General features: G+C 46.1%; 1 protein-coding gene across 2 annotated transcripts in view; it reads right to left on the bottom strand.

Annotated features, from left to right (window-relative positions):
- Positions 1–25,488, bottom strand: part of SIM1 (SIM bHLH transcription factor 1) — a 154,683-nt gene that overhangs the window by 113,526 nt on the left and 15,669 nt on the right. The gene's annotated exons all lie outside the window — the stretch shown is intronic.

Genomic DNA, 25,488 nt, shown 5'->3' with positions numbered 1-25,488 from the left:
AATTATCGCTGTCAACTGTCTCCAATTAGGATGTACCAGCGCATCATGCTTAGCGCTATTTTATAAAGACGTGTGCGTACATCTAATCTAATCCTTAGGTTTGTATACCGCATCATCTCCACGTTCGTAGAGCTCGGCGCGGTTTATAGTAGATGAAATAGGAAAGAACTACAACAGAGGGTTAAAGGTAGAAGTGTGAAGAATATTAGAGGACTTGGGACGCCAGATATAAGAGATTTCTTGATTCCTAAGTTGGAGGGAAACTTACATTTTTTGAGAAAAGCCTACATTTCCCCCCCCCCCACATCGAAGATAGTCCAACTTAGACCACCTCCTTGAACTCTCACTTAAATCAGTTAATGGAATAGGCCCTCAGAGATGCCTCCCCGATACTCAAAAAGTTTCAGAGTGTCTGGCTTTATACATCAAATCCTCACCAGGCCTTTATTATACATAAATGTATCTACCAGGTATGTTATTATGCCATTAGATTCCGTACAAACGTAAGGAAGTTCTTCTTCACCCAGAGAGTGGTAGAAAGCTGGAATGCCCTTCCAGAGGCTGTTATAGGGGAAAACACCCTCCAAGGATTCAAGACAAAGTTAGACAAGTTTCTGTTGAACAAGAACGTGCGCTGGTAGGGCTAGTCTCAGTTAGGGTGCTGGTCTTAGACCAGAGGGCCGCCGCGTGAGCGGACTGCTGGCCATGATGGACCACTGGTCTGACTCAGCAGTGGCAATTCTTATGTTCTATGTTATTAAAGTTCATAAAGATGTTTAAGTACTTAGCTTTAGGATTTAGTGGTCAAATTCTCAGGGACTAACCAGCCGAAGGGAACTCGAGAAGTTCATCGAGGAGGCCTGCAGGATGGTGGAGGCACAGGACCACAAGCACATCAGGAGGGAACTAACAGACGGACGACAAAATCCACCAGACGCCAAGGGAGTAGGACCTTGCGGAGAATCTAGGCAGGCAGATGAGGAGGAGACCCGACAGAACCCGGAGGAGGGAATAGAGGACTGCATCACCGATACAGACCTGAGACCAGAGAGACAGTTGAGGAAGGGGAGATCTGCTATCGTGGTGGGAGACTCAATCCTGAGAGGAGTGGACAGTCACATAGCTGGAGGGAGAGAGGACCGTCTAGTGACATGTCTCCCGGGGGCAAGAACGAAGGACGTCACCGACAGAATCGAGAGGATCCTGGAAGGGGCCGAGACGGAGGAGACAGCTGTAGTAATCCATGTTGGAACCAACGACGTCAGCAGGAGGGACTACAACAGGACTGCACTAACCGATCAGTTCAGGATCCTGGGGAGGAAACTGAAACTGAGGGCAAGGAAGGTAGCCTTCTCGGAGATCCTGCCTGTACCGAGAGCGGACGCAAGGAGGCAGAGCGAACTACAAGCAATAAACGGTTGGCTCAGGAGATGGTGCGAGGAGGAGGGTTTCCTTTTTGCACGGAACTGGACAACTTTCCTGGGAAAGAATCAGCTCTACAGGAGAGACAGACTGCACCTGAGCACGACTGGGACAAGGATGCTGGCACGCAACGTCCAGAGCATCATTGATTTGGCTTTAAACTGAGGAAGAGGGGAAAGCCGACAGTCGATCTGACACATTGGACAAAAGTATCAAGTAAGGATACTGAGCAGGGACATTGTAAAAGAGGGCTGGGGACTGAGTGGGAACTTTTGGGAAAAGGACCTAAGGATACAACACAGGGACCCAGGGCCATGGACATAGAGCAAGGACATTGTAAAAAAACGGATCGGGACTGAGAGGGAACTTTTGGAAAAAGAACCTAAGGACGCAATGCAGGGGACCCGGGCCAAAGATATTGAGCAAGGACACTGTAAAAGAGGGCTCAGGTCTGAGTGGGAACTTTTTGAAAAAGGACCTAAGGGAGAATTGCAGGGGTCTTGTGCACAAATAAAACTGGCAAGCAGCACTAATAGAGAACAACGGAATCCAGAGGGACAACCAAAAACAGGGGAACAGGCTGAGGACGAAACAGACACACCACAGGAGGAGGATGACCGAGATGAGGCTTGGGGTCTGGCAACTCACGAGGGGGCCAGGAGCGCCAAACCACGAGGAAAAACAGCAAGAAAGGCGAACAAACAGGACTTACTTTGCTTATACACTAATGCTAGAAGCCTAAGGGCTAAAATGGGAGAGCTGGAAATCCTAGCCAGCAAAAAGGGCCTAGACATAATTGGAGTCACAGAAACGTGGTGGACTGATGACAATGAATGGGATGTGGCTTTACCAGGATTCAAACTCTACAGGAGAGATAGGTCACACAAAAAGGGTGGAGGAATAGCGCTATATATAAAAGATTCCATACCTTCAACCAGAATGGAAACAACAGTAAGGGCGGACGACTTGGAATCACTATGGGTTAAGCTACCAGGAGGAACTGGAGCAGACATAAAATTGGGTCTGTACTATCGCCCACCTGGACAAACGGAAGAAATCGACCAGGATCTGGAGGCTGAACTGAGGCAGGTATGCAAAAGCGGAAGTGTGGTGGTGATGGGAGACTTCAACTACCCGGGAATAAACTGGAGTATTGGGCACTCAAACTGCATGAGGGAGATCAAATTCCTGGAGGTCACAAGGGATTGTTTCATGGAACAGCTGGTAACGGAACCAACACGGGGTGATGCCACTCTTGACCTAATCCTCAACGGACTAGGGGGACCCGCTAAGGAGGTGGCGGTACTAGCCCCACTAGGAAACAGCGATCACAACACGATCCAGTACAGGCTAGAAATTGGATCATCAAAGGTGAAAAGAACTACAACGACTGCACTTAACTTCAAAAAAGGGAATTATGATGCCATGAGGAAAATGGTGGGAAATAAACTCAACGACAGCGCAAGGAAGATGGAGTCCGTAGAAAATGCCTGGACCATACTCAAGGGCACAGTGCACGAAGCACAGAACCTGTGCATCCCCAAGTACAGGAAAGGGTGCAAAAAAAATAGAACAAAAAACCCAGTGTGGATAACAAATGCAGTGAAAAAGGCGATAAGTGACAAGAAAGCATCATTCAAAAAATGGAAAAAGGACAAAACAGAGGAGAACCAAAAGGAACACAAAAAACACCAAAAGGAGTGTCATCGAGTGCTTAGGAAAGCAAAAAAAGAATATGAAGAGAGACTGGCATGGGAAGCAACAAACTTCAAATCATTCTTCAGGTACGTTAAGGGGAAGCAACCAGCAAGGGAGGAAGTGGGACCCTTGGATGATGGGACAGAAAGGGAGTGGTAAAAGAGGAAAAGGAGATAGCTGACAGGCTAAATAAGTTCTTCACGTCAGTTTTCACGAGGGAGGACACAACCAACATTCCGGAGCCTGAGGAGATCGTAAAAGGAGAGCAGGATGAAAATCTGGTCCAGCTAGAGGTGAGCAAGGTGGATGTCCTCAGGCAGATAGACAGGCTAAAGAGCGACAAATCGCCAGGTCCGGATGGCATTCACCCAAGGGTACTCAAGGAACTAAGGAACGAAATAGCTGAGCCACTTCGACAAATATGCAACCTATCCCTAAAAACTGGAGAGATTCCGGAAGACTGGAAAATAGCAAATGTCACGCCCATCTTCAAGAAAGGCTCAAGGGGAGACCCAGGAAACTACAGGCCGGTGAGCTTGACCTCGGTCCCGGGAAAGATGATGGAAGCACTGATTAAAGACAGCATCTGGGAACACATCGACAACTATGGGCAGCTAAAGTCGAGCTAGCATGGCTTCTGCAAGGGCAGGTCATGCCTCACGAACTTATTATACTTCTTTGAGGGGGTAACCAGCCAGGTGGATAAAGGGGAATCCATAGATATCATTTACCTTGACTTCCAAAAAGCTTTCGACAAGGTGCCACACGAAAGACTAGTAAGGAAGCTATGGAACCATGGGGTGCAAGGGGAGGTCCACCGATGGATCAAAAACTGGCTGGCGGACAGGAAACAGAGGGTTGGAGTAAAGGGACATTACTCAGACTGGCAATGGGTCACGAGCGGAGTTCCACAGGGGTCGGTGCTAGGACCGCTCCTATTCAATATATTCATTAACGACCTGGAAGCAGGAACAAAATGCGAGGTTATTAAATTTGCGGATGACACCAAACTATATCGCAAGGTCAATAACATGGAGGACTGCGAAGATCTCCAAAAAGATCTGACAACACTGGAAAAATGGGCCAAAAAGTGGCAAATGAGTTTCAACATAGGGAAATGCAAGGTCATGCATATAGGGAAAAAAACCCGATGTTCACTTACAAAATGGGGGGATCAGCGCTAGGGGTGAGCGACCTTGAAAGAGACCTGGGAGTGATGGTAGACACAACATTGAAGGCGTCGGCGCAGTGTGCCACAGCCTCAAGGAAAGCAAACAGAATGTTGGGTATCATTAAGAAGGGTATCACGACCAGGACAAAGGAAGTCATCCTGCCACTGTATCGTGCTATGGTGCGCCCACACCTGGAGTACTGTGTTCAGTTCTGGTCGCCGTACCTCAAGAAGGACATGGAGGTACTTGAGAGGGTCCAGAGAAGAGCAACTAAGCTAATAAAGGGCATGGAGGACCTCTCATATACTGACAGACTGAAAAAGCTAGGGCTTTTCTCCCTGGAAAAGCGGAGACTTAGAGGAGACATGATAGAAACCTTCAAAATCATGAAGGGCATAGAAAAAATAGACAGGGACAGATTTTTCAAATTAAGGGGATCAATAAGTACAAGGGGGCACTCAGAGAAATTGAAAGGGGAGAGATTTAGAACAAACGCCAGGAAGTTCTTTTTCACACAGAGGGTGGTGGATACATGGAACGCGCTACCAGAGGATGTGATAAAAGGAGCACGCTACAGGGGTTCAAAGAAGCTTTGGATAGGTACTTGGAAGACAAAGGGATTGAGGGGTACAGATAAGAGTAAAGGTAGATTATAGGGATGGGATTAGAGGTAGGCTACAAAATTAATCAGGGACCACTGTTCAGGCACTAGGCCTGATGGGCCGCCGCGGGAGCGGACCGCTGAGCAAGATGGACCTCTGGTCTGACTCAGCGGGGGCAACTTCTTATGTTCAAGGCTATTATCCCTTTGTGTAGCTTCTCGCCCATATACCCACCACTAAATCCTAAAGCTAAGTACTTTAACATCTTTATGAACTTTAATGGCATAATAACATACCTGGTAGATACATTTATGTATAATAAAGGCCTGGTGAGGATTTGATGCATAAAGCCAGATACAATGAAACTTTTTGAGAATCGCGGTGGCTTCTCTGAGGCCTATTCCATTAACTGATTTAAGTGAGAGTTCAAGGAGGTGGTCTAAGTTGGACTATCTTCGATGTGTTGAACTAATGATTTGTTCTCTCATATAATATTTCTATACTATATACAGTGCTGTATAAAAATAATTTTTTTTGCATGCAACTGGAAAGGGGGCGTGTCGCGGGGGAGCATGGGTGGATCAAAGATACACGCAACATTACTGAATACTGGGATCCACACCTAATATATACATCAGGATTTATTTATTTATTTATTTGCATTTCATATATACCGCTTCTGTTCGAAGTGGTGTGCGTTCAGGTACTCTAAACACTGGCATAGTAAAGGGAGTAGGGGGAGGCAGTCCGCTCTGGGTGCGGTGTCTGTAAAGGGCGCAGGTACCCGTCCTCTCCGCCCCTCCCTTCCTGCCCCCTTTTCCGTGCACATGCACTCCCCTCCCCTTGTACCTCTTTAATTTTTCCTGCATCAGCGGTATTACGAACTCGCTTCCCAAATCGGTCACCTCTCTCTGACATCACTTCCAGGCCTAGGAAGTGACATCAGAGGGATAGGTATCATGGAAGGGAAGGGGGGGGGCGCACACAGCAGGGGGGGTCAGGAAAGAGCGGGACGGAGGAGGGGCATCACCGCCCCAGGCGAAACATACCGTCGTTACGCCACTGACCAAGTATTTCTCCCTATCTGTCCTGGTGGGCTCACAAGCTAACTGCAGCTGGTTTAAATCCTCTTGCCCCAAAGCTGGGTGTAGAAATCAGATCCAAGTGCTACTGTCTAAAAACAACGCAAAACATGGAGTGCCATTTGCAGAATAGCGCTCCCCGTTCTATGTGAAGAAAGAGAACATACTCAAGTATTAACAGATTCAGGCCCTGATGCTCAAAAGTTTTCTGTGGCAGTAAGACTCGTTAAAGCAGTCTTACTGTCGCAAAATGCTCTCCTGCCAATGTCCAAAAGGGTTCTTTTTGGTTCCTACCGCTCCCCGTAGCAGCCACCAGAACCCTCTGCAAATGCATCACAAGGAACTCATTACCCTTTATTTGACATTGCTTCTCAGAAGCAACATGTGTTTTCTAGGGCTCTTATGGAAGATCTGCCTCTCCAAGTGCCCGTTACTCGGCATTGCTGCTCTCGTTCAACATTCAATTGCGTAAAGCATCATCTGTCAATTAGAGGGTTAAAAGAGCTCTTTTGCGACGCACCAAAGGAAACGCCCTCTTTTAGGATAGTAATTTTCTGGCAGCTCTTGGTGCCTGTGTCGTGTGAGATACATAACATGCGCATAACAGCCGCGCCCATTAATTGAAAAGAAACATATTTATAAGGCTGGCATGGAGAGCGGGGCTGCTGGCTCAGCTGCAAACGTCTCTTACTTTTTTAATGGGTGCAGCTGGGTGTGTGTTGTGCACTCGCGCAACACAAGCACAACAGCTGCACCCTTCATAAAAAAAGAAAAAAAAAAGATGATTGTGACTCCAGAGCCGACATGGGAAGCCACAAATCAGCCGGCTCGCTGATTGCGGCTCCAGAGCTACCATCAGCTGGACAGAGGGAAGGAGAATGGCGGTGTAGGCAGGAGGATGAACTGCGCCTAGCGATTACGCTTCAGAGCAAGCGCCAGGCCACGGTTTCTCCCGCTTTTACTGGGGCTAATTTGCATGCTATTGTGCTGAGCCTCACCCAATGAAGAAAAAGCACTAAAGCCATGATATTTTACACCATAGAGTCAGGTCTCGGAGGCTAAAGATGTAGAAACTGTCCCAGTTGTTTTGGATACTGTCAGCCTAATAACAAACAACGCCCAAATGATTGTAGCACATGATGGAAACTTAAGGCAATAGAAGTTCCATCAGTTGTTTAAGTGGAGAAAGGGAGTTCTATTTTATTGATTGTACTAGTCTTTAAGCCCGTTACATTAACGGGTGCTAGAATAGATGTGTGTCTTTCTTTCTCTCTCTCTCTCTCCTTGGCCGCTTTCTGTCTGTCTTTCTTTCTCTCACTTTCCTTGGCCGCTGTCTGTCTTTCTTTCTTTCTGTCTCTTTCTTTCCTCAGCTGTCCACCACCACCCCTTGCCTGCTCCCCCTGCCCAGCAGCAGCCCTTCTCCCTTCGTTTTACCTTCCCCCCTGTCCAGCAGCACCTCTTCTCTGCTCTCTAATACCTGCTCCCAAACCGTAGCCCCTTCTCCGTTGCGTGGTCCTCTTAGAAGGAGGGAGGGAGGGAGGGGGAAGTCGCCGGCGTGTTCTCCGCCTCCATGCGTCCATGGTCGCCATTTCAAACTCTGCATTTGCAGTAGGAGCCAGAAAACCGCCACAGGCTCGTTCTACTGGCACGGAGCTACAGATCGCGGACGCAGGGATCACGAAGTTTAAAGTGCACATGTGTGCTTAGGGTTTTATTATAGTAGATGAGGAATGTAATAGTACATGAGGGGATGTTGAAATGTTTTCAGCCCAACCAATTAACTTCCTAAATTCAAAGCGTTATTTTGCCACTGGAGCTGTAAAGAGTGTTCTCTTATCACATTAAGTGCCAATTTGTAGAAACAAAATTCTATGTTTTGACATTGTTTCACATCATTGATTTTAACATATTCACATCATTTTCTTCCTGGTTCAGCACCCCTTTGTATGTTATTGCCTTGTATTAGTGGGTTGGCATCATAGGCAGCAGAACACTTTTTTGTTTGGAGGGGGGGCTGAAAGCTCCGCCCCCACCCTGTTCAATCTCCGCCCCCAGACCCCTCCCCTATAATAGTACTAATTGTAATACAATTTTTTCCATTCATTTTTCATATATACACACAATATAATCTTATATTAACAACACATAATGGATAACCAGAAAAATTAAACTACACAAAGCACACTGTATGCTTCTCAACATTCATTCCTACCAGAACACAGATAACCCCTATGCAAATATGGGACCACAAACTAAAAGTACTAATATATAAAAATGAAACCCTAAGATGTAAGACTCTGCATACAATGAAACACCACAGAAACAGTGACACGTCCCCTAATACTGTGCAAAACATAAAGACAGTAGATATAAATTTGAAAAAACTGATGCATAACAATCACCACAAATTAACAAATAGAAATAAAACAAATAATGAGAAATAAGAAAATACCATTTTATTGGACTAATCCATTTTTCATTTAGCTTTCAGAGGCCAAATTTTTCCTCAAGACAGTAGAGTATACTGCTGTTATGGTATCCTGTCCTGACCTGAGGAAAGGGATTTAGTCCCATCAAAATTGCCTTATTTCCATTTCCTATTTATAAATTTTTATCAATACAGTTACAATACTACTTGATTCTACAAAAAGCAACAAAAAAATTTCTTTCTACCTTTTGTCATTTCTGCTTTAATCATCTTCTCTTCACTCTTCTTTCTATGCAGCGTTTGTCCTCTCTCCCTTCCATGCAACATCTGCCCTCTCTGCCCCTTCAACCCAGCGTCTGCCCTCTCTCTCTACCCCATCTACTGTCCACCCTCTCTGCCCTTTCCATCCACTGTCCGCCCTCTATACCCTTTCCATCCAGTGTCCGCCCTCTCTCTCTTCCATATAGCATCTTCCCTTTTTCTATGTCCCTTCAATAAACTGTATATCCTGTGCCCCTTCTCTCCTTTGTACATGATTCAATTCAGCTTCACCCCTCTCCATTTTTCTGTTTCCACCCCCTCCCCTATGCTCTGGCATCCGTCTCTTCTCCTTTCATTCCTTCCTTCCCACTCCACCCCATGGTCTGGCTTCTCTATCTCTTTTTCTCCCTTCCCCCCATGCCATGGCATCTCTCTACTCTCCTATCTCTCCCTCCATGCTCTGGCACCTTGTCTCCTTCCTTTCCCTCTGGTCTGGCATTTGTCTCCTTAGTTTTCCTTCCCTCCCCCATGCCCTGGCACCTCTCTCCTCTCCTTCCATCTCCCCCTCCCCTTCATTATCTGGCATCTCCTCTCATTCCTTTCCCTCCCTCCCTCCCTCCTTCCTTTCTTTCCCCTGGTCTGGCATCTGTCTCCTTCCCTCCCCCTCCATAGTCTGGTATCTCCTTTCCTTTCCCTCCCTCCCATGAACTTGGCATCTCTCATTCCTCTCCTCTCCCTTCCCTGGTCTTCCTTCTCCCTCTTTCCCTCTCTCTCCCCAATTGGGTGCAGCAGCAGCATTTCTCTTCCCTGGTCTTCCTTCTCCCTCTTTCCCTCTCTCTCCCCAATTAGGTGCAACAGCAGCATTTCTCTCCCCCTCCCCCAATGGACTTGGTATCTCTTGTTCCTCTCCTCTCCCTTCCCTGGTCTTCCTTATCCCCAATTGGGTGCAGCAGCATTTCTCTTCCCTCTTCCCTTCCTCCTCCCTCCTTCCCTATCGCAGTGCAGCATTCAGAACTTGCTGCTCCTGCTTGCTTCAGGCCTTCCTCGCTGCCAGGTCCCACCTACTTTCTGTTTCTGTGAAGGCAGGACCCGGCAGCGAGGAAGGCCTGAAGCAAGCAGGAGCACTGAGTTGTACGCTTCCCTTCCTTCCTGCCCTATCTCCTGCCATAGCCAACAAGCGACTTCACCCATGCTCTGGGGCTCTAACACTGTGCTTGCCGGCTTCGCTTCTCCTCCCTCCCCCCTCATAACATAACTTCTGGTTTCATCGGAGAAGGGTCGGGAAGCCAGCAAGCAGAGCATTAGAGCCCTGGAGCATGGGTGAAGTTGCTTGCAGGCTACGGAGGGAGATAGGGCAGCTGCCCTGTTTGCTTCCCCCTAATGCTGGGTAATTTTGGGGAATGTCATGGCCCCTGTGCCCCCACCCCCACCCCCACCCCGTTCTGACGCCTATGGTTGTTATAATTAGGTAATAAGTAATTGCAGAGATTAAGCTGATAGATGGGGATTGTTTTTCCTCCTCTCTTTCTTTTTTTTCTGTTTGTTTTTAGGTACTCCTCTCCCATATTGCTTTTTTTTCTGGATTATGTGTATTTTATGGTGCTGATATTTCAGTCTTTTCTTGATTTCTTTTTGTACTTGAATCCATGTCAGTAAAAGCATTACTATCCTCCTCCTTTTACAAAACCGTGAATGCAGTTTTTAGCGCTGGCTGGTGCGTCGACTGCTCTGCGCTGCTTCCGACACTTATTCAGCGCGCCAGCCAGCGCTAAAAACCGCTTCCGTGGTTTTATAAAAAGGGGGGTGTATTTCTTTAAATAATGTATTTTGAAAATCCTCGATTAAAAAAAAAAAATAAAAATCCACCCGAGGATGCCTCCACATTTTGCCTATTCATATCACGCCCCATCCCTCCAAAAGGTGGCCCTCTTTGGCGCAAAACAAATAACAGAGAAGATATTCAACATATCCTGGCTCATGAGTGAAGTTTGCTCCTGGCTTAACATATGGAAAAAAAAAATCCATCTAGTGGCACTGTCAAAGGACAGAAGTGTACAGCAGATGGTCACAAGAAAATCCCCACTTACCCAAGAGAACAGGACTTTCTCAACAGCTGGACAGTCCCATTCATCGTATTCCTTTCAGACTTTTGCTGCTCTCTGTGAACAGGGGATGGAACTCCTCTCATAAGAGGAAAGACTAAAAACAGTTAGGGCTCTTCAGCTTGGAAAAGAGACGAGAGATAGGATTGAAGTCTACAAAATCCTGAGTGGAGTAGAACGGGTACAAGTGGATCGATTTTTCGCTGCCTTAAGAATTACAAAGACTAGGGGACACTCGATGAAGTTACAGGGAAATACTTTCAGAGAATAGTTAAGCTCTGGAACACATTGCTAGAGGTTGTGGTAAGAGCAGCTAGCGTAGCTGGTTTTCAGAAAGGTTTGGACAAGTTCCTGAAGGAAAAATCCATAGTCTGTTATTGAGAAAGACACGAGGGAAGCCACTGCTTGCCCTGGATCGGTAGCATGGAATGATGCTACTCCTTGGGTTTTGGCCAGGTGCCAGGGACCTGGATTGGCCACCGTGAGAACGGGCTACTGAGCTTGATGAACCATTGGTCTGACCCAGTAAGTGCTATTCTTATGTTCTTATGGGATGTGACTTCCTAAACTCTTTAAATCTGCTCCAGCTGAGGTTTATTTACTTTTCAAAACTCCAACCACATTAAAAAAAAAAGTTATTCAACTGTGGTCACTGATCGGCATTGCATTTCAAACCCGGTTGCAAAATTTTAAGAGGGAGAAAAACCTCACACTCGTGTAGCAGCGTAAAACAAACAAAGTTCAGGCTGCTTTCAGTATTATCATTGGCACAAAAAAACTCCCTCAGTAACATACCCAAGCTTAGATATGAAGACTGCCGATCAGGTGCACAAAATGGGACCTCTTCCTCTCTGCCGTAACTTGGCCACCTTCTCATCACTCCCCAACAAGAGACTTTTTTTCGCCAACATCTTTGGCTGCTTCAGGGGAGAAATTTACCAATCCACCGTGCACGCCACCACATCTTCCAGCGGGCTTGGGCGGCAGAACGCCAAACATTTGCGGTCATGGTGCCAATGATAATACGGAAAGCAGCCTGAACTTTCGGTACATTTCATGAGGTTTTTCTCCCTTTTAAAATTTTGTTAACCGACTTTGAAATGCCGCGCCGGTCAGTGACTACCATTGAACAACTTTTTTTACGCGTTTCGAGTTTTGAATCTGTTTGGTTGTTATAGAGAGGATTATGGGTAAGTATTTGCACCTAATATGCAAAACTATGTGGTATAACTGATTGGAATTGTGGTAAACTGTCAACTGCCCTATTTGTGATCATGAAGGAGTATAATTGCACAAAGAGACAGGTGTTTATTTAGTTCTTCAATTTTCTATACCGTTCTCCCAGGGGTGCTGAGAACGGTTTACATGAATTTATTCAGGTCCTCAAGCATTTTTCCCTGTCTGTCCTTGTGGGCTCACAATCTATCTAATGTACCTGGGGCAAAGGGGGATTAAGTGACTTGCCCAGGGTCACAAGGAGCAGCGTGGGTTTGAACCCACAACCTCAGGGTGCTGAGGCTGTAGCTTGAACCACTGCACCACTCTGGAAATCATAAGGTAACAAAAGTGAGCCAAGTATAGGACAAACAAGCCATTGTGACATCACAAGGTTGGCTCTTAGGCATTGGTGGAATGAGGCATTATGATGTCACAATAGCAGCTCTGGTAATCAGAGGCTGAAGCATGTCACACTATTTATTTATTCAGTTTTCTGTATTGTTCTCCCAGGAGAGCTCAGATCGGTTTACATGAATTTATTCAGGTCCTCAAGCATTTTTCCCCGTCTGTCCCAATGAGCTCACAGTCTCTCTAATGTACCTGGGGCAATGGGGGGATTAAGTGACTTACCCAGGGTCATAAGGAGCAGCGTGGGTTTGAACCCACAACCCCAAGGTGATGAGGCTGTAGCTTTAACCACTGTGCCACACTCCCCCCCCCCCCTCCTCTCTCTAGCTACCTTGTTTAACAGTCTGGATGGGCCAAACAGGTCTTTATCTGCTGTTGGAACTAGGTTACTAAGGGGCCCTTTCACAGAGCTACGGTAAGCAATGCTTACCGCAGCAAAATATGACTTACCGAGTGGCATAGTGTGTGTGGGGGGAGGGGCAGACCACCCTGGGTGCCATCTTTGCGAGGGGGTGCCAGCGCTGGTGCTTCTCCTCCACTCTGTCCCCCACATACTTCTTTAAATGTTCACCGGCACAATTAGCATCGTTCTCTTGATGCTCGCACCAGCTTCGGCTCCCTTCTGACATCACTTCCTGGTCACGGGACCAGGACGTGACATCAGAAGAGAGCCAAGGGGGGGCGTGAGCAGCAGGCGGAAGATGCCACTCGCACTGGTGAACATTTCAAAAGATGCACGGGGGCGCTCAAGCAGCGGGGAAGAGGGAGGTCACAGAGCGCAGTGATGCCAGGCGCCACTGCCTCGGGCGCCAACTTCCCTCGCTACACTACTGGACGTACCTCGGGGCAACACGAGGCATCCCATGGTTATTTGGGCATTTTATTTTTAGCGCGGGGGGCTGCTTGCAGGATCCAGGGTGGGGAGACAGCAAGCTGGGAGTGCCTGTCCTTGCAGTGTGGGAAGCAGAAAGCAATTTGGGGAGAAGGGAGAACACAAGGGGGAGCAGAGGGAGTGGAGGTGAGAGAGCTGGAGAGGTTCGATTAGACTTGGGGTCTGGCTGGGGAGGAAGGCAGAAAACTAGGAAGGGACGAACGAGCTGGGGCACTGTTGGGGGAGTAGAGGCAGTGAGAGGACTAGGAAGCAGAGAGGGAATGAAAGCTATAGGGGTGTGGAGAAAGAACTAGGGGGCAGGTGAAGGGAGGGAAGGGAGAGGAGCCAGCGAGAGCTGCAGCTTGAACATGTTGGTGGAGGTGGGAGGGAGAGACCAAGTGTGGAGAAGGGTTCAAGTTAAGTTGTGGAGGAAAGAGAGCTAGGAAGTGACTAGCCTGGAGAGTGAAATCATGGCAAGGGCTGAGCCTAAGAAACTGACCCCCTCTTTTACTAAGCTGCAGAAAATTAGCACGCGCTAACCCCGCTCGGCGCGGCTAAAACTAACGTCAGCTCTGCGGTGGCGTTAGCATCTAGCGCGTCCGGCAATGCAGCACGCGCTAAAACCGCTAGCACCGCTTAGTAAAAGGAGCCCTGAGAGTGTCAAGCGTGGGATGAAGAGAATGTGAGCCTGATCATGGGGGTATTCTATTAAAAAAAAAAAAAGACCAAAAAAAATGCCATGTGCAGAATTTTCCAAATTTGACATGCACACACATCCCTAGATTCAGAACGAATTAACGGTCAGCAGCAGCTGCCAATTGGTTAACTTGTGTCTTGGCAGCTAACTGCTCATTTTCAATGCAAAATCACTGGTTGTCCTGGCTGAAAACTCACCACTTAGCGCCAAAACGCTAGCCAGTGATCCTGGGGGGCAGGTCTGATATAGGCCCTGATTTTTCAATGCTATCTGGCCAAGGTTAGTGTATAGATAGGACTGCAGAAATATCAGTCCTCTTTATGCACCAGTCAAATATCAGCTAAGCCAGATATTCAGTGCCAGTGGTGGGCTTTAAGCTTGCTGCCGTGCCTTGCTGCCGGATGAAGATCAGCCCCTTAATGTCTCAGTTTTTTTCCCCAAGGAGTAACTCACCACATAGGCCAGGCAGTTGCTGCACAGTAAATGCATTAGCACAGAACGTGACTGCGTTGCCACTTCCTGCTGACTCACCTCCACAGCCATTCCTTAACAGAATAAATCACTCCCTCCCCCCCCCACCTCAGTGGCACAGTAAGGGGGAGGCGTAGGGGGTGGTCCGCACCGGCACCATGTTAGTGGGGGTATTGGCACCCCTCCTCCTCTCTCCCCCCGCCTCTTCCCACCCCTCCCCTTCCCCCGTACCTGTAGTTATTCACTGCCGCGAGCAAGAACTTCAACGTGCTCTTCGGCGACCGCATAGTCTCTCCCGCTGATGTCATTTCCAGGTGTCTCGTATATGAAGTGACGTCAGAGGGAGAGCCGATGAAGTCGCGAGGAGTACATTGAAGCTCTTGCTGCTCTTGGTAGTGAACCATTAGAGGTGGAAGGGAAGGGGGTTGTGCGGTAGGCGAGATCAGGGAAGGAGCAGGGGGGGGGTAGAGATGAGAGCAGGGGAGGGCGCCACCGCTCCAGGCGCCTCTCACCTTCACTACACCACTGCCCACACACACACAGCTGGTTTTACAAAAGGTTTGGACAAGTTCCTGGAGGAAAAGTCCATAGTCTTTTTATTGAGAAAGACTTGGGGGGAAGCCACTTCTTGCCCTGTATTGGTAGCATGGAATATTGCTACACCTTGGGTTTTGGCCAGCTACTAGTGACCTCGATTGACCACCATGAGAACGGGCTACTGGGCTTGATGGACCACTGGTCTGACCCAGTAAAGCTGTTCTTATGTTCTTATCATGACTCCCCTCTCTCTCGCCCACACCCAAAAAACAACATCACAACCCCCAACACACCTGGATGCCCTACCTTCTCCAAAGCAAACATCTTGACCCCTCCACCCCCTAAACACCCCCCCCCCCCCAGCTCCTGCCTTTGCCAGCTCCAGGTTCAACATGGCAGCCGTGATTCCTAGCAGTTGTCTTCGCAAGAGGTCAATCTTTTTTTTTCTTGACAGATTGACTCCAAGCAAAGAACTAAGAAACTACTACGAGGAGGGTGTCAGGTCAAAAGCGCGCCAGGACAAAGGCGCGCCCAGACAATTGAGCGCAGCGCGGAGGCGCGCACCCCCGCTCTAAATTACTATTTTTAGGGCTCCGACGGGGGGGGCACCCCCCACTTTACTTAATAGACATCGCGCCGCGTTGTGGGGGCGTTGTGGGGGGTTGTAACCCCCCCCATTTTACTGAAAGCTTCACTTTTTCCCTGTTTTTAGGGAAAAAGTTCAGTTTACAGTAAAATGTGGAGGGTTACAACCCCCCAAACCCCCCATAACGCTGGCGCGATGTCTATTAAGTAAACTGGGGGGGGTTCCCCAACAAAAACCCCCGTCGGAGCCCCTAAATACTGTAATTTTGTGCGGTACGCACCTCCGCACAGTTTGTTTAGTTCTAATTCATAACAAAAGTTATTTTATATGTTAATACTAATATTTTATTTGTATATTTTATTAGTATATGTTTTTATTGCTGTACATCGCCTAGCAACTTGAATAGGCAATTCATCAAGAACAAATAAACTTGAACTTGAACTCAATTGTCGGCGCGCGCTTTTGTCTTTCGCGCCGTTGTCTATGAACCACGAGGAGACATCAGTGTCAGATTAATTCTAAGGGTCATGGGTATCATTGTGAAATCCAGGGTCTAGCAGAGCAGGAGTGACTAGGGGGATCCCTCGTGCCCAGTCTAGACCCAGGGATCTCATTAAGGGTGGGGATGGGATCCAAAAATGAGGACCTTGTCGAAGGGACATGGGGGCGGAGTTTATGCCAGGGGGGTCAACTGAGGGAGATATTGATGCAGGGGGAGGCGCTGGATGTCAGGGATGGAGGTGATTGGATATCTAAGCATTGGAACTTTTACCGCAGCATCCGGCAATAAAAAACCCTAATGCAGCTTGATAAAATGGGACCTAAGATTTTTAAGTGATACATTACGTTACTTTTAAGAACTAAAACCCCCTTCCTTGAGGTCAAACCAAGAAGTCGAGCCAAGAAATGTATTAAGTTAAGCCATCAAACATACGGTATTCCTCGTACATATGATAAACTTTAGTTGTAATAATGCCAGAGTGAGCCAAATTAGTTCATTTTTGAAGTAGCTTCTTGACTGAGATTCTGGACTTATTTGGGAACCACACTGATACCTTTTTTCTTTAGTTCCACAGAGAGCCTGATCTGTCTTAAGAGTTCCTATTCTGGGACAGATTGAAGATCTCTCAAGGCCAGTAGCCTATTTCTAACAGTGGCCAATCCAGGTCAAAATCCCAAGAAGAAGAACAAATTTTGTGCTGCTTATCCTGGAAATTAGTACTGTATTTTCTGAAGTTCATCTTAATAAAAAAAAAATTCATAAGTCTTTATTAGGAAATCATCCAAATCTTTTTTAAACCCTGCTAAGTTAACTGCTTTTTACCACATTCTCTGGCATTTAATTCCAGAGTTTAATCACAAATTGAGTGAAGAAATATTTTCTCCGATTTGTTTTAAATGTACTACTCAGTAGCTTCATCACATGCCCCCTAGTCCTTGTATTTTCGAAAAGAGCAAACAAATGATTCACATCTATCTGTTCTCCCCTACTTAGTATTTCATAGACCTGTGCCATAGCTTCCTTCAGCTGCTTCTTCTCCAAGCTGAAGAGCCCTAGCCTCTTCAGCTTTTTTCTCACAGAGAAATCATCCTATCTCCTCTATCATTTTTGTCACCCCTTTTCTTTATTTTTTCAAATTCTGTATATAGCTTTTTTGAGATATGGTGACCAGAATTGCACACCCATATCTTCATTCCTTCCTACTTTGTGGTCTGAGAACCCTGCTTTTTTCTTGTACATGGATACAGAACGGAAGAAAACTTTTTGAGAAACATAAAAATGTGTATTTACAAAGAGGGCGCTTCAATTCTTTCCTATTTTAAGGATGAAAGCTTGCACTGGACTCCGCAGTACCACCGCAGGTCTGAAACAAATGGCTCTTCAGGGCTGACTCACTAATCTGATTATCTTGCTGACAGCCGCTGACTGGTATAGTTAAGTAAAAGTATTGCTGATCAATGGTTGATGCTGAAAAAAAGTTATTGCTCGATACTAAAATCATGGATAATCTCGGGGAAGAACATGAGGAGAAATGTCTCAGTGCTAATGGCAAGGGGAAATGTCATGACAGAAATGTCATGACAGAAATATCATGACAGAAAAGCTAAGGTTGAATCTTTTAAAAAAATCAGATAGATGTTCAAGAATGTTATCTGTTGCCCAAGATCAGGAGACACCCCCTCCCCCCCCCCCAAACTCACACAAACACATACACTTCTCCCTCCGTATTCGCTGTGATAGGGGATTAACAGAACCGCAAATACAGAAAAATCGTGAATAACTTTTTCATATGTTATTCGATGTTTTCTATTAAAAACCATCGTGAATATAGTGAAACCTTGAATAACATGGTGGGAGACCTGGCCTGTTCCTGAAGGAGAGGCAAAACACGGTGAAGAAAGCGCCGGGAATCAGCGATTTTCTCTGTAAATGCATGGAATCAGTGATTTCTCTATGCAAGCTGATGCAATTGGGGGGGGGAGGAGCCAGCAAGCTAAAACCCGTGAATAATCGAAACCTCGAATGCTGAAACCGTGAATATGAAAGGAGAAGTGTACACACCTAAAATCACACCACAATTTTCATGGCCAAATATGTTTACAGAAAGAAGTGAAACTGACTTTAAACAAATATATCCCTCAACACAACTAGGAAACCAGGCATCTAAAGTTTAGATTTCCTCTTTTTCCTTTTGCCCCTTCCTCTCCTTTCAATGCCACTCCCTCTCTCTCTCCCCCCCCCCCCCCTCTCTTCCACCAGGTCAATTACAAAACCTCTCTGTATTCTAAGTAGAACACAAGAATTTTAAGTATGACTTCTACCTTGTAGGTATGGATTGTGTATACCAGTGGTCTCAAACTCAACCCCTTTGCAGGGCCACATTTTGGGATTTGTAGGTACTTGGAAGGCCTCAGAAAAAAATAATTAATGTCTTATTAAAGAAATGAGAAACTCTTTATAGTTTATAAATCTTTCCTTTTGGCTAAGTCTTCATCATAATATTGTAATTTATAGTTCAAGAAACTGTTTTGTTTTACTTTTGTGATTATGATAAATATACTGAGGGCCTCAAAATAGTAGCTGGCGGGCTGCACGTTTGAGACCACTGGTGTATACTATATATGTGTGACAGAGGGAATCTGAGCAGAAAGAAGGAGCTAATTTGTATAAGAACATACAAAGGCTGCTGGGAGTTGTCCACTCACCCTGAGTGAAGTAAGGTGCTGAAAAGGACAGTTTCCAAGCTAAGAGTTAAGAAGAGCAGAAGTTCCTTTGGAAGCCAATTGACCTTCAAAAGAAGGAATGCTGACTTTGGTCTAATCCTTGGTAAGTCTGACTGGCCTGTCTGATAGAGTTTGGAGTCCAAAGGGGCTTAAACTTGACAATCAGGAAAGTGAGTGACTGGGAGAGTCCTCACTGAGAGCACTTAACAGACCAGGAGAGTTCTCAGGGTAGGTGAAGACTGAGTGATTGGAAGGTGTATTCAGGGCATGAGTCTGGAAAAAAAACAACGGCGGGACTGTGAGAGTCCTCAGTGTGTGGGTCAGGAAAAAGATACCTGAGCAACTGGAAGTGGGCCTGGAAGAATGAGTAACTGGAGGGTCCAGTAGAGCTTGTAGTCCAGGGAGGGGCTCAAGCTTGACAACCAGCAGAAGGACCGGTGCAGAGTGGGGACCCAAGAGGCTGGGGAGTAAGGGACTGGCAGTGGCCCCACAAGTAGCCCAAATAGTCTGAGGCCTGAGGCTGTTGGTGATTGGCGAGTGACCAGCAGAGGGATCAGTGGCAACTGGTAGAGAGACTAGTAAATGGTACTGGAAGTTACCAGAAGACCCAAGTGGAAGCAGCCTGTAAATCCTAAGAACATTGGTCAAAGGTGACTGGCGTGGCCAGTGGCGACCAGCAGAGAAACTGGTAAATGGTACCGGAAGTTGTCCCATGACCTGGAGGGCCAATGAGAGTCAGGGAGGACCCAGGGAAAACCCAGAGATGGCCAGGAAGAGCTGGAGAGACCTGGTCAGGTGTTTTAGAAGTGTGTGAATAACAGAGTTGTGGTTTTGTGTTCTTGTTTTAACAATATGACTATGAAAAGTTCTACGAGGGGATGCTGAAATGTCAGCCCAACCAAGAAGGGAATGACGTGGGGTCATGAAATTTGCAAGTTATTCCACAAATTCATCCCTAAGTTTAACACACTTGCAATATCAAGTCTGAAGTTTCTGTAACCCTTCCAAAAAATACTCTGGCTGGTCACTAAAATATTGCTCTGCTGCTGTAATCACCTCTGAATCACTCAAAAATTGTCTCACTTTCAAACTCTTTTTAAGGTTTGGAAACAGAAAATAGTCAGATGGAGCAAGATCTGGTGAGTAGAGTAGATGGTCTACGCACTGAAACCCCAATTGCATCCATCGTTTTGCTGGTCTTGTGAGTAGGTGTATTGTCTTGCAAAAAATAAACCCCTTTCCACAGCTTTCCTCTCCTTTTTTCTTTCAATGCCTCCTTTAATCAGCACATCAAGTTACAGTAGTCTTCTACATTAACTGTTTGACCCCCTTGGAAAATAGTAAGTCATTACAACACCTTCCTGATCTCAAAATACCGTGACCGTAACCTTTTCTGCTGACTTATGGGGCTTGAATTTCTTTGGCCTTGAAGAATCTAAGTGCTGCCATTGCATGGACTGTTATTTTGTCTCAAGGTTATAGTGGTGTAACCATGTTTCACCAACAGCAATTAGTCGTTCCAAAAACTTGGCACTAACTTGCTATAAATGCTGCAAAATCAACTTGGAATGGTCCACTTGACGTCGTTTCTCGGCAGCATTCATACATTTAGGCACCCACTTAGCTGACAGCTTCTGAATACCCAGCTGCTTGTGGATTATAAACCCAGCACATTCCCTGGATATCTGTAGTGTCTCAGCAATTGTTTTAGCTGATATTTTCTGATCTGCCAAAAATCAGGTCATGGACATAGTCAACAATTTCAGGAATTGACACCATTTGAGGCGTCCCAGACCTTGCTGCATCTTCAATCTCGAAATCTCCACGCTGAAAGTTTGCCCACCACTTCTTCACTGTAGAGTATGACGGGCATTTGTCACTCGATGTTTCTATCATACATTCACGGATTTCCTTTGGAGTTTTCTTCTGCAGGAATAGGAACTTCATGAGGGCTCAGAGTTCCATACTTGAAAACTCCACACTTTTCATTGGCGTGGTTCAATCAATGATTTGAAGCAATCTCAAAACATAGCACTATGATTCTGCAACTTGGCCCTTTGCAAAATAACACTCGGAAAATAACGCTCAGAATTTAGGAAGTTGGTTGGAATGAGAACTTTTCACCAACCCTCGTAGTTATTGTCTTCCCTTAACTAATGGAGTCAATGTCATATAAATGAGTGAGTGTATATGTGTGTGTGAGAGAGAGAGAGAGAGAACATACATGCATGTATAAACAGAGGCAGAAAGAAGACAATGGGCCATACTGAATTGCTTAAAAAAGAAGTTAAAAGCATGAATTTAAGTAGCATAATACTTTGCTGTACCCAAAATTAATGGCTGTTGTCACTCAGTTGTTAGAGTGAACCATTTATTTTAATTCTGCTAACTTTGTATGTTATTTCACATAATATAAGATCTTAAAAGCAGCCATCCTCCCCCTCGGAACTCAGTTTTCATCTCTATCCCTCCTCTAAGTACAGACATGTCTCTCCTCCCTGCTGTCTGTACTGATCATAGACTAAGATTCCAAAATGGTAGGAACGATTATAAAAAATAAAATTGTGGAACACATAGATAAGCATGATTTAATGAGACGGAGTCAGCGTGGGTTCAGCCGAGGGAGATCTTGCCTCACCAATTTGCATGACTTCTTTGAAGGTGTGAATAAACATGTGGATAAAGGTGATCCAGTTGATATAGTATATCTAGATTTTCAGAAAGCCCTTGATAAAGTTCCTCACGAGAGGCTCCTGAGAAAATTAAAGTGCCATGGGATAGATGTCAAAGTTCAGTTGTGGATTGGGAATTGGTTATCGGATAGAAAACAGAGGGTAGGGTTACATGGTCATTTTTCTCAATGGAGGAGAGTAAACAGTGGAGTGCCACAGGGGTCTGTACTGGAACTGATGCTATTTAACTTATTTATAAATGATCTGAAAATTGGAACAACGAGCGAGGTGATTAAATTTGCAGATGACACTAAACTGTTCAAAGTTGTTAAAACACGTGCGGATTGTGAAAAATTGCAGGCGGACCTTAGGAAATTGGAAGACTGGGTGTCCAAATGCCAGATGAAATTTAATGTGGACAAATGCAAAGTGATGCACGTTGGGAAGAATAACCTGAATCACAGTTACTGTTTGCCATATTAACTCAAAGATTATGAGCCTTTGCATATCCATCAATAAAGTTTTTCGAACCATACAACCCTTGGCTGATCTCTTGACATCTTGTCCTCACGACTTCTTCGTTTTATGCTAGTTTCATAAACCCCAAAATGGTGTTTACAGACAAGCAGGAATCTGTTTAAGGGCCATCCAGGCACTGGCGTAGTAAGAGGGTGCGGGGAAGCGGTCCGTCCTGGGCGCGGTCTTTGTAAAGCAGCAGGCACCCGTCCTTCTCGCCACCCCTTCCACCATTTTTTCCTGCGCAAGCAGCATTATGAACTTGCTGCCCGTGTCGCTGACGCCTCTCTCCTCATATGTCACTTTCAGGACCCGCGCCTAGGAATTGACATCAGAGGGATAGGCAACATGACGCAGGCAGCAAGTTCACGCTGTTGCTCTCACCTGAAAAATTAAAAAGGTACGGGAAAGAGAAGGGGAAGGGCAAGCGGCAGGGGGGGCAGGACGGAGCAGGGGGCAGAGAAAAGGATTTGGGAGGTGCACCACTTACCCTCGCTACACCACTGCATCCAGGTTTTCTTGAGTATGGCGCATTATCCTGTTTTGCCATCTCCCCGCTGTTGTTCTCTAACCTTAAGTGACATCACACAGGTGGGATTATGGCCCCCTAGAGTGTTTTCCCTGCAAAACTGTCAAGTTGCACGCTCATCCTTTGCAACTGAAGACGGAGAAAGGGTGAGCTGAGAAGTGAAAGTGCATCATCCTTAATTAGTTACCATATGGCTCCAGTAAAAGGAGGGTGGATTGAGACATCCGGGTTTTACTTCCATTGCTTTCAGCGGAAGTAAAACCCCCGATGTCTCAATCCGTTCTCCTTTTCCTGGAGCCGTACGGTAACCCTAGCCGTAATGAACTTCAAACGTTTCTGACAAGAGGGGAAGAAGGCCTCTCACTCTTTCCTTCAGCTCTTTTTGGCTTCCAGATATTGGCTTTTACTTAGCTAGAGCACTTTGGCCCAGATTTTCTATCCGGCAACGATATTTAATTGCCCAATCTCAGTTAAAACCACCATTCAAATGACGTTTTTAACGTGTCAAGGTGCCTACCAGCGCCTAACGCCGGAAGTGGTATTAGGCGACCTAAAACACCTAAGTAGGCGTGATTCACAGCAAAGATAGGTGCCGGAAATGTAGGCCCAGAAAATCCAGGCCTACATTTATAGTGCCTGTCTTTTGTGAAAGCACGAATCTCTATATGGCGCCGTCATGTGATTAACACACAAGCGGTGGCCGCTGATATCGGCGCCCTATAGATAATCCAGGCCTTTGAGTCTTCATTCACAACTACCAAGATTTTTCTTGTGTTCTCACCCTCCTCCCTGTCCTCAGCCCAGCCAACAGAGCGAGAGCTCCAAGAGCAGCCCCAACTCAGAAATTGGATGGGTCGTTTATATGTTTTACATCCTGTGAGCTCCAGAAAGAAGCTCTACTTAGCCCGACACAACTACTACAGTGAACATTAGCAGTAAATTTAAGAGGCTGAGATTAGGGTTGCTGGCAGATAGAAAATGGCCCAACTTTCCCACAATACAATGGCCTGACCTGAGCCGACTATAAAATATAGAGCCATGAAGCATGTAACCTTAACAACTGTCCCCCTTACCTGCTGAAAACCGCCTCTCCAAAATTCCAAACTCACCTCTTGCAATGGATACAATCACTGTTCAAAGAGGGCCAATTCCCATGGGAGCTCAGCGAGATTATCATCGCTCCAGTCACCAAAGATCTAAGGAGCACAACAGAGCTCCCTTTCAACTATAGACCCATAGCCTCAATACCAATCTATATAAAACTAATGAAAGGCATAGTGGCGCAATACCTCGCAAACTACCTAGAAGACCACAGCCTACTTTACCCCTCACAATCTGGATTTAGAACCAACTACAGCACAGAGACACTACTAGGATCTCTCCTGGACACAGCCCGGCAGCACCTAAGCAAAGGAAAAAAGATGCTGGTCATACAACTAGACTTCTCAGCCGCATTCGACCTAGTAGACCACACCATCCTTCTACAAATAGCTTTCAAGATTTATTAAAAATTTCTTATACCGCTTAATCCAAAATTTAATAATTAGGTGTAGGTGTGGAAGCAGCAGGAATCACTGGCAGGATTCCTGCAAACCAGAACCTACAGAGTCAAAACAAACAGAAAAATCAAAAGCATGATCCAACCCTTGTGGCATACCCCAAGGATCACCACAGTCTCCAATGCTTTTCAACATCTACATCACTTCTCTTGGCACCCACCTACACAAACTAGGGATAACATCATACAGCTACGTAGATGACATCCTCATACTCTTTCCCTTTGACCAGCCAACTCCCATCACAACAGAAAAACTGCAAAAAACCACAGAAACAGTCGAAAAAATGGATGACAAACCATAGGCTAAAGCTGAACACAGAAAAACCAAAATTCCTACTACTTGAAAAAGTAAAAACTCCATCCATCATAGAAGTAAAGATCAAATCCACCATATATCCCATTCATCCTGCCCTAAAATTTCTCGGGGGTGATGACAGACAGATGCCGCACCGTGCAACTGTAAATCAACATGACAATTTAGAAATCCTTCGCAGTCATGCGGAACCTTCGACAGATAAGAAAATTCTTCGACACCGAGCAATTCCGACTCCTGGTACAATCCCTAGTTCTCGGACTACCGGACTACTGCAATGTTCTTTAACTCCCCTGCCCCACGAGCATGATAAAACAACTACAAAACACGGCCCTCAGACTGATCTACTGTCTAAGCAAATATGATCACATCACTCCAGCATACCTAGACACGCACTGGCTTCCAATGCAAGCACGAATATTATTCAAATTCTTCTGTCTACTATACAAAGCCCTGAATGGCACCGCCCCCACCTACCTGAACAATCACCTTATCCGAAATAACTCAACCAAATCAAGGAGAACACAGACTCCATTTATTCACCCCCCCCCCCCCCCCCCCCGCCAATCAAAGGCATGCAGCGCAAGAGCTTGTATGACGGATTACTAGAGACTCAGGCAGCGAAACTAGACCACCATCTCACCCACACACTTAACATCGCCTGACTACAAATCCCTCCGAAGGGAAATAAAGACCCCGCCGTTCAGAAAAACCGCAAATAACTTTTTCATGTTATTCGCTGTTTTCTATTAAAAACCATCATGAATACGGTGAAACCGCGAATAACATGGTGGGAGACCTGGTCTTTACCTGAAGGAGAGGCAAAACACGGTGAAGAAAGTGCTGGGAATCAGCGATTTTCTCTGTAAACGCTTGGAATCGGCGATTTCTCTATGCAAGCTGACGTCATTTGGGGGGAAGGAGCCAGCAAGCTAAACACTGTGAATAATTGAAACCGTGAATATGGAGGGAGAAGTGTAATAGTAGGATGCACTCAGGCATCCTGCGAAAGCACGTGCTAACGGAACACAAAAGCAACATTACATTTTTTTTTCAAGCAGGTGTGTCAGGGGGTGGAGAGCGCAGGCGTTCCCACGCCGATCAGTGCAGCGACAGCGCC

Source organism: Geotrypetes seraphini, chromosome 3, assembly GCF_902459505.1.
Source record: "Geotrypetes seraphini chromosome 3, aGeoSer1.1, whole genome shotgun sequence".
NCBI lineage: Eukaryota > Metazoa > Chordata > Amphibia > Gymnophiona > Dermophiidae > Geotrypetes > Geotrypetes seraphini.
This window is presented reverse-complemented; position numbering and strand designations above follow the sequence as displayed.